The following is a 15,553-nucleotide window of genomic DNA, read 5'->3' as shown; positions in this document are numbered from 1 at the left end:
GCTAGTGAGGGAGCTAAGTGTTTCCAGTTTCAGAGATTTTTGTAGTTCGTTCCAGTCATTGGCAGCAGAGAACTGGAAGGAGAGACGGCCAAAGGAGGAATTGGATTTGGGGGTGACCAGAGAGATATACCTGCTGGAGTGCGTGCTACAGGTGGGTGCTGCTATGGTGACCAGTGAGCAGAGATAAGGGGGGACTTTACCTAGCAGGGTCTTGTAGATGACCTGGAGCCAGTGGGTTAGCCGACGAGTATGAAGCGAGGGCCAGCAAATGAGACCGTGCAGGTCGCAGTGGTGGGTAGTATATGGGGCTTTGGTGACAAAACGGATGGCACTGTGATAGACTGCATCCAGTTTATTGAGTAGGGTATTGGAGGCTATCTCAATGATTATCAATGGAAACAGGATGCTCCTGAGCTCAATACTGAGTCTGAATACTTATGTAAATAAGGTTAAAAAAATAAAATACTAATGTTTTTACTTTGTCATTATGGGTTATTGTGTGTAGATTGCTGAGGATCTAATTTTTTAAATACATTTTAAAATAAGGCTGTAACATAACAAAATGTGGATAAAGTCAAGGGGTCTGAATACTTTCCGAAGGCACTATATTAGCCCAGAATTCTTATCTTACAATTTGAGTTATTTTTCATCTGTAGAGACCAAAAAAGTAATGGTGTTGCATGTAGTTTCACCGAATCACAAGTGAGAGAAGGTCAGTGCAACAACCACAAAAAGCCCCTGAACGGCAGGTTCAATCCAAAAAAAATACAAAATGGCAGCCAGTATGATCCGAATTGGAACCCGTTCACTAATAAAAAGTTATATGTGGAACCCTTTCACTAATACAAAGTTCAATGTGGAACCCTTTCACTAATACAAAGTTGTATGTGGAACCCTTTCACTAATACAAAGTTCTATGTGGAACCCTTTCACTAATACAAAGTTCAATGTGGAACCCTTACTACGTTAACCGTTCACCAATACAAAGTTCTAACCCCTACACTCTATGGAACACTAAAAAATTTCACTACAATCTATATGGAACCCTTTCACCAATAAAATTCTATGTAGAACCCTTTCACTAATACAAAGATCTATGTGGAACCCTTTCATTAATACAAATATCTATATGGAACCATTTCACTAATACAAATATCTATGTGGAACCCTTTCACTAATACAAAGTTCTATGTAGAACCCTTTCACCACTAGTGCCTCCTATGTACCAATGGTCCGGCAAACTTGTCTTTTATTAAACCAACGACAGTTTAGCAGAGAGGAAAGGGTGGAGTTGAGCGCTGGAAAATCCCTCCAGAGCCCTGCCGTAAACATTTCCGGTAGCTAGCTAGATGGAGCTCGAGGAGGGAGGATATTTTCAATTATTATATTTTGCATGTGAATAGATTGCATGCGACATGATGTTAGCATTACAAACGTACAACTGACTGGCTGTTACTATCTGTGTCTACATTGTGTGCTGGACTATGTCGGGTTTTAGCGGGGATTATTTTAAAGCACCGCCTATCCAAACACATGATTTGTTGGGAGAGTTGTCTATCTGAAGAGCACCCACCCCTAAATGGCAAAGAAAATCTGCCATGAATCCCAGACCTAGTGCTGCATTTCCCTATAGGTCTGGGATTCCCCAGACTATTCACCACCAAAGGGTTCTTACCTGGAAGCAAACAGGGTTCTCCTGAGGGGACAAACAAAGACGAGCTGACGGTACAAGCCGCTGTCTACAGATCAGTGTGGAGATCGTGTACATAGCAGGGGGACACTAGGGGTCTGTGGGAACTAAATAGATGACAGTAAACACCATTGATAGCAGTGTGTGTGTGTGTGTGTGTGTGTGTGTGTGTGTGTGTGTGTGTGTGTGTGTGTGTGTGTGTGTGTGTGTGTGTGTGTGTGTGTGTGTGTGTGTGTGTGTGTGTGTGTGTGTGAGAGAGAGTGGTTGAGAATTTGAATTTTTATTAGGATCCCATAACGTCAGCTAATCTTCCTAAGCTTTAAAACAAAACAAAAGTAATCTCTGCCCCATGCAAAATGTATAGAATTGTGGGAAATGAGCTTCTCTCCACCAGCAAGAGGGGTGTGAACAGTTTGAGGTCGCATGGGTTTGCCACCTAGGAAATGTGTGTGACCGGACCTTTCCAAATAGTACTTATATATATATATACTGCTCAAAAAAATAAAGGGAACACTTAAACAACACATCCTAGATCTGAATGAAAGAAATAATCTTATGAAATACTTTTTTCTTTACATAGTTGAATGTGCTGACAACAAAATCACACAAAAATCCAATTTAATAACCCATGGAGGTCTGGATTTGGAGTCACACTCAAAATTAAAGTGGAAAACCACACTACAGGCTGATCCAACTTTGATGTAATGTCCTTAAAACAAGTCAAAATGAGGCTCAGTAGTGTGTGTGGCCTCCACGTGCCTGTATGACCTCCCTACAACGCCTGGGCATGCTCCTGATGAGGTGGCGGATGGTCTCCTGAGGGATCTCCTCCCAGACCTGGACTAAAGCATCTGCCAACTCCTGGACAGTCTGTGGTGCAACGTGGCGTTGGTGGATGGAGCGAGACATGATGTCCCAGATGTGCTCAATTGGATTCAGGTCTGGGGAACAGGCGGGCCAGTCCATAGCATCAATGCCTTCCTCTTGCAGGAACTGCTGACACACTCCAGCCGCATGAGGTCTAGCATTGTCTTGCATTAGGAGGAACCCAGGGCCAACCGCACCAGCATATGGTCTCACAAGGGGTCTGAGGATCTCATCTCGGTACCTAATGGCAGTCAGGCTACCTCTGGAGAGCACATGGAGGGCTGTGCGGCCCCCCAAAGAAATGCCACCCCACACCATGACTGACCCACCGCCAAACCGGTCATGCTGGAGGATGTTGCAGGCAGCAGAACGTTCTCCACGGCGTCTCCAGACTCTGTCACGTCTGTCACGTGCTCAGTGTGAACCTGCTTTCATCTGTGAAGAGCACAGGGCGCCAGTGGCGAATTTGCCAATCTTGGTGTTCTCTGGCAAATGCCAAACGTCCTGCACGGTGTTGGGCTGTAAGCACAACCCCCACCTGTGGACGTCGGGCCCTCATACCACCCTCATGGAGTCTGTTTCTGACCGTTTGAGCAGACACATGCACATTTGTGGCCTGCTGGAGGTCATTTTGCAGGGCTCTGGCAGTGCTTCTCCTGCTCCTCCTTGCACAAAGGTGGAGGTAGCGGTCCTGCTGCTGGGTTGTTGCCCTCCTACGACCTCCTCCACATCTCCTGATGTACCGGCCTGTCTCCTGGTAGCGCCTCCATGCTCTGGACACTACGCTGACAGACACAGCAAACCTTCTTGCCACAGCTTGCATTGATGTGCCATTCTGGATGAGCTGCACTACCTGAGCCACTTGTGTGGGTTGTAGACTCCGTCTCATGCTACCACTAGAGTGAAAGCACCGCCAGCATTCAAAAGTGACCAAAACATCAGCCAGGAAGCATAGGAACTGAGAAGTGGTCTGTGGTCCCCACCTGCAGAACCACTCCTTTATTGGGGGTGTCTTGCTAATTGCCTATAATTTCCACCTGTTGTCTATTCCATTTGCACAACAGCATGTGAAATGTATTGTCAATCAGTGTTGCTTCCTAAGTGGACAGTTTGATTTCACAGAAGTGTGATTGACTTGGAGTTGCATTGTGTTGTTTAAGTGTTCCCTTTATTTTTTTGAGCAGTGTATATATATATATATATATATATATATATATAACTGTGTGTGAACCACACCCACCCACACCCACTCTACGCTACACACCCATAGACACAAGGTACAATGCAACCCTCTCGAGCTATACACACACAACCACTGTCACCCCATTCTTGCCTGTCAGCTTGACTCCGTTTTTGTGTTTTGAAGGTCTTGGGGAATGGTGTCAAAAAAAACTATTCTTCCTCCCTGATACTGTATGATACAGCACATCTATAGCCTTTCTAGTAGAATGCTTCCTGACAATGAAGGTATGAAGGAAAATACTGAGGTATTTCAGGGTTTTCACTGTAAAGAGAAAATAACTGATCGTACACACATACACAATGTGGCAGGAGCAGGATCAAAATGGACCTCTTGTCACTGCTCCAATGGCAGGCACACACACACACACACACACACACACACACACACACACACACACACACACACACACACACACACACACACACACACACACACACACACACACACACACACACACACACACACGCTTGTCATCGAGTCCCAGCCAGGCTGAATTGGAGTAGCTGTACCTCTCGTCAGTCAGTCAGTCAGAGAGAGAGAGAGATACTAGGCCCATCCAGTCTCTCTCTCACACTCACCCTGAAGTGCCACAGACCCACGTACAGAGAAGCACAGCTGAGCCGATGGCGCGTTGCCATTCGTCGGATAATCACAGCGGTGTGAGTGTGTGATTCATGCATTTGGAACGAGATACAGTACCCTAATCCCACCCATATATGTACACTTGCAATCCCACTGCACGTTTAAATCACCAGTCACCCACCACCCATCTACACCACACACACACGTTCACACACACTCTTCATTGACAGATCAGCATTCAAGAAGCTCTTTCCACTCAGAGATGCTGTGTACTGTACCCACCAACACGTAAACCTACAAGACAGCCTGTGCCACCCACACAACAGGCAACTGTTTCTAAATACAACACTTAGTAGTCAACACACACATACACTCACTCACCCATGCACACTCACTCATTCGCCCACCCACACACACACACACACACACACACACACACACACACACACACACACACACACACACACCAGTGGAGGCTACTGAGGGGAGGCTCATAATAATGGCTGCAATGGAGTCAATGGAATAGTATCAAACATGTGGTTTCCATTCCATTTGACTCCATTCCAGCCATTACTATGAGCCGTCCTCCCCTCAGCAGTCTCCACTGGTACACACAGATCAGGGTAAAAATGTCATCATTTTGCTCTTTCAGAGCACATCACGCTACCAAATACTTTAAACACCATGTACTTCTTTAAAGAACATTTAGTAACATCCACACGGTTAAAGGGAAGGTGTAGAGGGAGCTTTTGGGAAGAAGAGTAACTATAATACATTAAGACTACAGGATCCATGGACAAAAGCTCGGCGATGATTTGTGCCTTTGTGAACGAGCTCGTAATTACACTCAAATCCATTACGGCGCTTTTCTCCAGGATTCATTTAAACGAGGAACGTCGGTAGTACAGTCACAATTCCCTTCTAATTTGATGGATATGTTTATCAATTGCCTCGATAAATTGGGCACAATACATTGTGACGCAGCTGCAGAGATAAATAAAGAATTCCGGAAAAAAAATGAATAAACTCTAATTAACGGCTGCGGCGAGGTTGTTCATCATTCATGAAGCCATTGTGACTCCTTTTTATTTTTGAAAGTTATGTTCTCTTCTCTACCTCGTTCACCCATTGTTACTTTTCTTGGTTGAGAATAAAGCAGAGATCAGAGATGATGTAAAAAGGTCTTAGAGATTCTTCGTTCTCTCCCCATCTCTTTTTTTTTTATTTTTGAAAGTAATTTCTTTACTTCTTTCGCCCTTTGTTGGATTGATTTAATTGGGTTTTGCAATAAAGCAGGGGTCACAAACTATGTAAAAATGTCTTAGAGACAAAATGTCAGCAATATAAAATCTCTGTTCTCTCCCATGGTCTTTGTTTTTCCTGCGTTCTCCCAACCTTGATGATTACTGAACAGGATACCATTATACAGTGTACAGTGTGTGAAGGACAGACCGGGTGAATGGGAGGACATCGTTACCTTGAAGTCATCCAGGGCAATCGCAAGAAACAGCAATGTAACATGAAAGCCACTCAGGAAATATTGTGCATGTGTCACCACTCAGTGCATTCTGAAGGAATCTTCCGGACACTTAGGATGGATGCATATCCTGGTGTTTGGTGCTAAGCTTTTACATTCAATGTGACCTTTGTTAGAGCAACGCACAGTGAGAGGCGGCTTAAAGTGAAATTATCCAAGTGTTCAACTTCGTTGTCATCATCTCCAGCGCCACCCAGACATCAACATATGTGAAAATGGCACCTTTCTATGTTTTGTGGTCAAAAATATATAGGAAGATAAGTGTTTCCGATGACATCATCTGGTGTGCATCATGTGATTTTTAACCAATTATGTGTAGGCATTATTAAGTGAGTAGCTACAGTAGCTAGCTCTGACCTCTATATCCAGCCTTTCACTGTGTTGTTGTGTTGCATACGCTTCGTCAAAGCCAAGGTCGCATCAACCAGAATACATCCGACATTTGCATCCACCCTAAAGTTTGCAGCGTGGTAGAAGATAAATAGCAGTTTGGCGTATTTGGGAGACAAAATGAAGGAAATAGAACAGGACAGGTGTTCGTCAGCACTGCTTGTGAGTGTTTAGTTGGGGGACAGCAGCAGAACTTTTCTAACTTAAGTCTACGGAGACTTCTCTTCTACTTCCTGGTCTCACATCTTCCAGTAAAGATGAGATTTCTGTCAACAATGAATAACGGGTTTCCCGTACTGGAACAGTTTCTCGTACTTCTGCACTTTGAGTTTTCTATCTACTGTGTTTTTTATTTGTGTTTTCGGTGTCTGACGAGAAACGGAGAGAGACTTCCCTTTGCGTATCTGCAGATGTATTTTGGTAAAACGTTAGAAACGGTCTAACAATACATTTGTACCACACTGCCTCCCTCTTCTACAATCCATCTCCATTTTGTTTCGTGTGGACTCAACACAACAGGAGCGTTCACCAGATGTGATTTTTTTTTTGCGCTGTAAAGCCTCAAAGATTTAACTTAGTAAAGGAAAGAGAAATGCTGTGTGTTCGCAAGTTTGGCCTTAACGACAGCGTTTTGCAACCCCTGCAGAAACAGAAACATCTCTGGATGTAGAAAAACTGAGTAGTCATACCATCGTAGTTGAAATGTATTACTCTTAATCCTTCCCACGACGGTTCCAGGTGGTTTCAGACTGAGTCGTTGTGTGTGTGTGTGTGTGTGTGTGTGTGTGTGTGTGTGTGTGTGTGTGTGTGTGTGTGTGTGTGTGTGTGTGTGTGTGTGTGTGTGTGTGTGTGTCTACAGAAACTAGAAGAAGCTAGAGCTTATTTCTGATCCGCGGCTGCTAGCTCCGCCACAGGCTAAAGGTTTTATGAGGCAGGGAGTATAACACCGCAGGATCATAGGGTTGAGCCAACATAGTTGTTCAGCTGTTCTCTCTTGCCTGCTACATTTCTGATTCAGGTGCCTGAGAGGGACAGAGAGGTTAATAAGGATGATGGAACCAGTGACAGACGATGGATTTATGGTTTCTTGAGTTTCTATCAGAATAGGCAAAATAAACCAAAAAATCTTTCTCTTTTGAGTCAACTTGATTATTTGACCCAAACCCATCTACCGGAGAAAAGAAAGCAAAGCGTAACCATAACAACCACACAAGATGACTGAAGAGAATGGGGGTCAAAGAACTGTGACCTCACGTTGAAAGAAATGTGACCCTGTCGTGTCTTGGTGAATAGCTCATGTATTGTGCCATCTGCCTTTGTATTTGGGGGTTTGAATAGCAGGACATATAAAGTGTTTGTGACTTGAAATGACAAAGCGTAGTTCCACAAAATGTTTACTCCCAAAAAACTGCATTTCCTGTCATAGTGCCACAAAATGTTTTACGGCTAAAAAACATAGTGTATCAGTGTAGTTGTTCAGGGCTACAGATATCACAACAAAATGTACACTGCAGTACATTCTGTACCCTACAAAACCCCTCGTATTCACTGTTATCTACACATTCTGGTATCCAATAGGATCCAACTGGGCTGGTATACAGCGTTTATCTGAGAGCATGTTGTTGGTTTTACAGTCTTATCTGCAGCGGAGGGAATGTAACACAAGATGGACGCCGATACGGAGACAGTCTTTATCATAAACACTATTGATTGAGCTGCATTCATATTCCGAGCCGATGCCCGACTCCCTCTCCTCCATGCTGTCAATCAATCAATCAATCAATCAATCAATCAATCAATCAATCAATCAATCAATCAATCAATCAATCAATCAATCACACACCGTGTAGATGCAGTCAATAGGAGCTGAATGGAGGAGAGACGAAGAGAGGGAATGTATTTTTATTGGTGTTGAGGGCATTGAGTTATTTCATTTTTCAGTACTGTTTTTGCTGTCCAGTTGTAAAACAGTGTTCCAATCACAATGTATGCTACTTTCTATAGTTACTGCTGGAGGGCTTTTTGAGTGTTGGTATCAGTATGCTACTGTTAGACTAAATGTTTTCTATATGTCTCTAATCCACTACTGTTAGACTAAATGTTTTCTATATGTGTCTAATCCACTACTGTTAGACTAAATGTTTTCTATATGTCTCTAATCCACTACTGTTAGACTAATGTTTTCTATATGTGTCTAATCCACTACTGTTAGACTAAATGTTTTCTATATGTCTCTAATCCACTACTGTTAGACTAAATGTTTTCTATATGTCTCTAATCCACTACTGTTAGACTAATATGTTTTCTATATGTCTCTAATCCACTACTGTTAGACTAATATGTTTTCTATATGTCTCTAATCCACTACTGTTAGACTAATGTTTTCCATATGTCACTAATCCACTACTGTTAGACTAAATGTTTTCTATATGTCTCTAATCCACTACTGTTAGACTAATATGTTTTCTATATGTCACTAATCCACTACTGTTAGACTAATATGTTTTCTATATGTCTCTAATCCACTACTGTTAGACTAATATGTTTTCTATATGTCACTAATCCACTACTGTTAGACTAATATGTTTTCTATATGTCTCTAATCCACTACTGTTAGACTAATATGTTTTCTATATGTCTCTAATCCACTACTGTTAGACTAATATGTTTTCTATATGTCTCTAATCCACTACTGTTAGACTAAATGTTTTCTATATGTCACTAATCCACTACTGTTAGACTAATATGTTTTCTATATGTCACTAATCCACTACTGTTAGACTAATATGTTTTCTATATGTCTCTAATCCACTACTGTTAGACTAAATGTTTTCTATATGTCACAAATACACTACTGTTAGACTAATATGTTGTCTTCTCCTGCTCCTTATATACCACCATGTGTTCAGTCTTTACTGCAGCAGAATGTTGTCTGCATTCTACATTTCTCTACGCCCTGGTCAAAAGTAGCGCACCATGTAGGCCATAGGGTGCCATTTGGGACTCATCCAGAGAGAAACTCTGAGTTTTATAAATGATGAGCACAAGCGGGCGGACGGCCTCAACCTAAATCAAAACACTGATCACGCATTGGCATTATTGATATCGTCTGGTCCATGTTTTAGATTGACATTCAGAGTGTTTAATAGTGACAGGTACAGGGCTGCAGGTGTGGTTGCAGGGTACAGTGAACATCTTAGTACTTTTGAGCTTCAACATGCAGGACTAGTGAAATAAAATAAGGACAATGGTAATAAAAACAATAGAAATAGCACTACATATATAATAACAACTTTAGCAGTGATGAATAAATACATGGCCATTGCGGTGGAGGCCTCTCCAGTTAAACTGGTGGAGTGGAGAGGAGGAGTGGGGGGGAGGACAGGACAGGAGGTAAGAGGTGGAGAGGAGAGTACTGAAGAGTAGAATAAAAGAGAAGAGAAGACAGGATGTCACTATAAGGTAGCCTAGCACTAGATTACACCAGTGTTATTGTGTGAGTCAGAGAGTTTCCTCCATGAAGTCCCTGAGGAGGGTCTGTTTACTATGATGTTGTTTGGCTACTGGCTCAGACACAACACCCATGTTCAGTCTACACACTGGAGGGGAAACGAGAGGAGAGAGGATAATAGAAATAGTGTCTGGCTGTATCAGGTCCTACATGTTCTTTCACCCACAACCAGAGGAGAGGTGGATAGGTGTCTCTGTTTATGTCCCTGTACTCCATGATGACTCCTCTATCTACAGTATCACTGTCCATCTTGAATATACTTAATAAGGCTAGAGGGCACTATTTTCACATCCGGATGAAAAGTGTGCCAAACGTAAACTGCCTGCTACTCAGGCCCAGAAGCTAGGATATGCATATAGTTGGTAGACTTGGATAGAAAACACTCTAGAGTTTCTAAAACGGTTAAAATTATGTCTGTGAGTATAACACAACTTATTTGACAGGCGAAACCCCGAGGACAAAACATCCAGGGGGAAAAAATGGTGAGGTAACTGTCTTTTCAATTGGTTTTCTAAGGGGAACTAGATTTATGAGGGACCTGGTTGCAGTTCTTATGGCTTCCACTAGATGTCAACAGTCTTTAGAAATTGGTTGATGTTTTTCCTTTGAGAAATGAAGAAGTAGCCCTTTCCTTTCTGGGTGTAGAGCCATGACCTGAAACTCGCTCCACTTTCATTTTATCTGGCGGGTTGAAATCTGATTTTCATGTGTTGGTATGCCGGGCGCTGTCCTCAGATAATCGTATGGTTTGCTTTTGCCGTAAAGCCTTTTTGAAATCTGACACTGCGGCTGGATTAACAAGAAGTTGATCTTTAAACCGATGTATAACACTTGTATGATTTATGAATTATTATTATGAGTATTTCTGTTTTTGAATTTGGTGCGCAAAGGGATCCATAAGAAGTTTTAAGAGTTCAGCAACAAAGGGGAACTTTAGAGAGGGGTCTCTAGACACAAAGATGTTGGCTGTATGTGGGTCTTTCTAACTAAATCTAGGGTTGTCTATGGCTATCATTATCCAGTGATTAGCAAGGACACAGCAACACTGTGATAGAGCAACAGCTACCAGACGTACCAACAGTAGGGTCTTGCCTATACAAGCTCCCTGTATACACTCGCAAAATAACCTTATAAAATGTGTCTTGACAAACGACTGTATATTCTCACTGTACGGGCTCAGTAGCTGTGCACTGAACCAGTGCTGGTGTCGAGAAAGTGAGTCCTGTACCTACATCCCAAATGGCACCCTATTCCCTATATACTTGCACTACTTTTGACTAAGGCCCTGGTCAGAAGTAGTGCACTAAATAGGGAATAGGGTGTCATTTGGGATTCACACAGTGAGAAGCATGACACACTCACTGAACTCGTCAGTAAAAACCACACGGTAATGTTTGAGTTGTCGTTCGATACGCTGTCCCATTCATACCACTTAGTGAGGATGCCATAATGAGGTCAAGTGTTCTAGATGAGGGCTCACTTAGCTGTCCATGATCAGAGCTCGCTCGCAGATGGATGAGAGTAAAGAAGCATCTACATCAGTGTTAGTGCGGATGTAGACACCGCTCTCTCACTCACTCACTCTCACACACACACACGTCTTGTTTAACTAACTTTTTGGACACAGTTGATTCCCATTCAAAATCATATTTTCCCTAACTCTAAACCTAACCCTAACTCCTAATTCTAACCTTAACCCTAAACCCCCTAGAAATAGTATTTTTCCTTGTGTGAACTAACAAAATGTCCCCAGATGGTCAAATCTTTCTTAGTTTAGTATTTTTGTTAAACACGTCCACACATACACACGTATTCCTATTGCATTACAACTCTCAAGCTGTGGCCCTTATTGTATCCTCAGGCTTTATTCTGTAGTTACTATCTTGTTATCCGAGATGGAGACATGGAGAATGTTCTGGTAACCCACTTTGTCAAATGGCTTGTAAAGATGTATTGCCTACGGTGATGCCCAAACCCCCCATACACCTGATGTTACAACATTGCATTTGCGCCACAGCTTACAGTTCTCAGGCAAGGCTGCTGATCGGGTTAGCATGGATCACTGAACCCCTGTGTTGTACAAGAACCAGTGCAGTGAGACGAGTGCTGGAAACACAGGCTTGACTTCAGGAGGAAACCGACTAGAGAACAGACCAGTAGGACTATACAGCAGCCGTTGTTGCAGTGAGGGGCGATGCATCAGCACAAGTTCAAAGATGGCAAACTAATGGACGATTATGAGAGGAAGCCCACCACGCTATGAGAGAACACACACACCACGCTGAGCTAGAACACTGGGAACCGCCCCAAGGAATCCCCCACTGAAACAGACACTATACATTACCTTCAGCAGCATCAGTATCACACTGGTGATATCTCACTGTGTGTGTGTGTGTGTGTGTGTGTAAGAGATGGAGTGTGTGTGTGTGTGCGTGCGTGCGTGTGTAAGAGATGGAGTGTGTGTGTGTGTGTTTGTGTAAGAGATGGTGTGTGTGTGTGTGTGTGTGTGTGTGTGTGTGTGTGTGTGTGTGTGTGTGTGTGTGTGTGTGTGTGTGTGTGTGTGTGTAAGAGACGGAGTGTGTGTGTGTGTGTTTAAGAGACGGAGTGTGTGTGTGTGTGTTTAAGAGACGGAGTGTGTGTGTGTCTCCAGAAACAACATATGCTGGGGTTGAGACGTAACTCCATTCCAAAGCCAAACACAGTGAAGCTCACAGTAACTGTACTGTAGAAAGTACCAGTAAATATGTACATTTTGTATTCACTTCTTCTCTCCTGGGAAGTAAACAGAGCCTCTTACTAAACACATTTTCTAGGTTTCCCTGAATAACTCAGAAAAAGTAAATAAGCTTTCCTCAAAAGTAACGGCGTGGGGGTGAGTTGCTTCGCCACGTATGAAATGGAGATCTACGTTATTAACGTTAGATGATTGCATAAAAACGCTGACATATCGCCACCGCTTGTTACCGTGGCATTGTGTGAGATTACCCCCAATTTAACGGGTGTTAGGTGATTCAGAATGTTTACAAAGGATTATGGGTTCAGGCGCTGAACGCTCAGATGGACATATGCTGTACATGTCATGTAAAGCAAGGTATTGGGATTTATTTGTTTCTATTTACTGTTACTGTCGCTCTCTTCGCTCCCTAACATCACATTAACTCACGCACACACACACACACACACACCCCCCACAAGCCCACCTCCCTCTCCTCCTTCTTTGCCCAATCTTCCCCAATCCCTCTCTCGCTTGTTTAGCAAACTCCTCTGCATTCCAGTAAATCCAAAGTAAGTTAATCCCAGCCCCATCGACAAATGCAATTTTCGGCTTACCGCATGCAAATGGCTGACCCTCTCTGTGTCTGTCGCAGCAGAAAGAGGATGGAGAGAGTGGGGGGGAGTGGGAGGAAGGAGGTAGAGGAGGGTGAGAGTGGGGGGCTGATGTGAGGAGGGAGGTAGTGGAGGGAGAGAGCGGGGGAGAGGATGGAAGGAAGGAGGGAGGGAGAGGAGGGAGAGAGTGGGGGAGAGGATGGGAGGAGGGAGGTAGAGGATGGAGAGTGGGGGGGAGGATGGAAGGAGGGAGGGAGAGAGTGGGAGGAGGGAGGTAGAGGATGGAGAGAGTGGGGGGGTGGGAGGTAGAGGAGGGTGAGAGTGGGGGGCGGATGTGAGGAGGGAGGTAGTGGAGGGAGAGAGTGGGGGGAGGATGGGAGGAGGGAGGTAGAGGAGGGAGAGAGTGGGGGAGGATGGGAGGAGGGAGGGAGAGAGTGGGAGGAGGGAGGTAGAGGATGGAGAGAGTGGGGGTAGGATGGGAGGAGGGAGGTAGAGGAGGGAGAGAGTGGGGGAGAGGATGGGAGGAAGGAGGTAGAGGAGGGAGAGAGTGGGGGGCGGATGTGAGGAGGGAGGTAGAGGAGGGTGAGAGTGGGGGGCGGATGTGAGGAGGGAGGTAGTGGAGGGAGAGAGTGGGGGAGGATGGGAGGAGGGAGGTAGAGGAGGGAGAGAGTGGGGGGAGAATGGGAGGAGGGAGGTAGAGGAGGGAGAGAGTGGGGGAGGATGGGAGGAGGGAGGTAGAGGATGGATAGAGTGGGGGGAGGATGGAAGGAGGGAGGTAGAGGAGGGAGAGTGGGAGGAGGGAGGTAGAGGATGGATAGAGTGGGGGTAGGATGGGAGGAGGGAGAGAGTGGGGGAGGATGGGAGGTAGAGGATGGAGAGAGTGGGGGAAGTGGGAGGAGGGAGGTAGAGGAGGGCGAGAGTGGGGGGAGGATGGGAGGAGGGAGGTAGAGGAGGGAGAGAGTGGGGGAGGATGGGAGGAGGGAGGTAGAGGAGGGAGAGAGTGGGGGAGGATGGGAGGAGGGAGGTAGAAGAAGGAGAGAGTTGGGGGGAGGATGGGAGGAGGGAGGCAGAGGAGGGAGAGTTTGGGGGAGATGGGAGGTTGACAATGGAGAGAGTGGGGGGTGGTAGGAAGGAGGTAGAGGAGGGCGAGAGTGGGGGCGGATGTGAGGAGGGAGGTAGAAGAGGGAGAGAGTGGGGGAGGATAGAGGAGGGAGGTAGAGGATGGAGAGTGGGGGGGAGGATGGGAGGAAGGAGGGAGAGGAGGGAGAGAGTGGGGGAGGTAGAGGAGGGAGAGAGTGGGGGGAGGATGGGAGGAGGGAGGGAGAGGATGGAGAGTGGGGGGAGGATGGGAGGAGGGAGGTAGAAGGAGAGAGAGGAGGGAGGTAGAAGAGGGAGAGAGTGGGGGGAGGATGGGAGGAGGGAGGTAGAGGATGGAGAGAGTGGGGGGGAGGATGGGAGGAGGGAGGTAGAGGATGGAGAGAGTTGGGGGTGAGGCCTGATGTTGTTACTGTCTGGAACACCTGTTCAGTGTACAGGGTTCACAACACCCCTACAGCCTTGAAAGTTGTCCCAAATGGAAGCCTATTCCCTACATAGTGCACTACTTTTAAGCAGGGCCAATAGGGACTCACATCAAGGTTAGTATAGCTGCCTCACACACTGTCATTACTGTACAGACTCATCTAGGGAGGGAGAGAGGGACAGGCGTAGGGGGGAGAAGTGGGAAAGAGGTAGAGGAGGGTTTGTTGTGTGTGTGTGTGTGTGTGTGTGTGTGTGTGTGTGTGTGTGTGTGTGTGTGTGTGTGTGTGTGTGTGTGTGTGTGTGTGTGTGTGTGTGTGTGTGTGTGTACGGTGCTTGTAAAATTTGAGGGATAAACAGGAGGAGGAATTTATTTATATTGCTTTATTTAACACAGCAGGATGCACACACACACCAACATATATGTCTACGTTACGAGGCCATCATAAGAGATTAGAGACGGGAGATATAAAGGCTTTAATAGCACCCCTAGTGGCCGGTTTCCACATCATCTCGCGACGTCTTCAGACATTTAATGGCCGTCGAATGCTGACTTGTTTCATGGGTGACCTTGCTGAGCACACAGCGACAAACACAGCAACTTAGTTGGTAGACCTATTCCATTTTAGGGCACACAACGTTAGCACAGAGAATCCTCATGTTTCTTTCAATGTGGATTTTAAACGGCCACTGTGCTTTGAGGTAGTCCTGTGTGTGTGTGTGTGTGTGTGTGTGTGTGTGTGTGTGTGTGTGTGTGTGTGTGTGTGTCTCAGCGTTGGGGTCAATTCTATTAAGTACAATGAAATTCCAACTCCAATTCCATTATCTTCCAATGCTTTTCAATAAGAACATTTTTGCATTGGAATTTGGTTTACTTTCTGAATAGAC

Source organism: Salmo salar, chromosome ssa04 (assembly GCF_905237065.1).
Source record: "Salmo salar chromosome ssa04, Ssal_v3.1, whole genome shotgun sequence".
Classification (NCBI taxonomy): domain Eukaryota; kingdom Metazoa; phylum Chordata; class Actinopteri; order Salmoniformes; family Salmonidae; genus Salmo; species Salmo salar.
Note: the sequence above shows the minus strand (reverse complement) of the source record.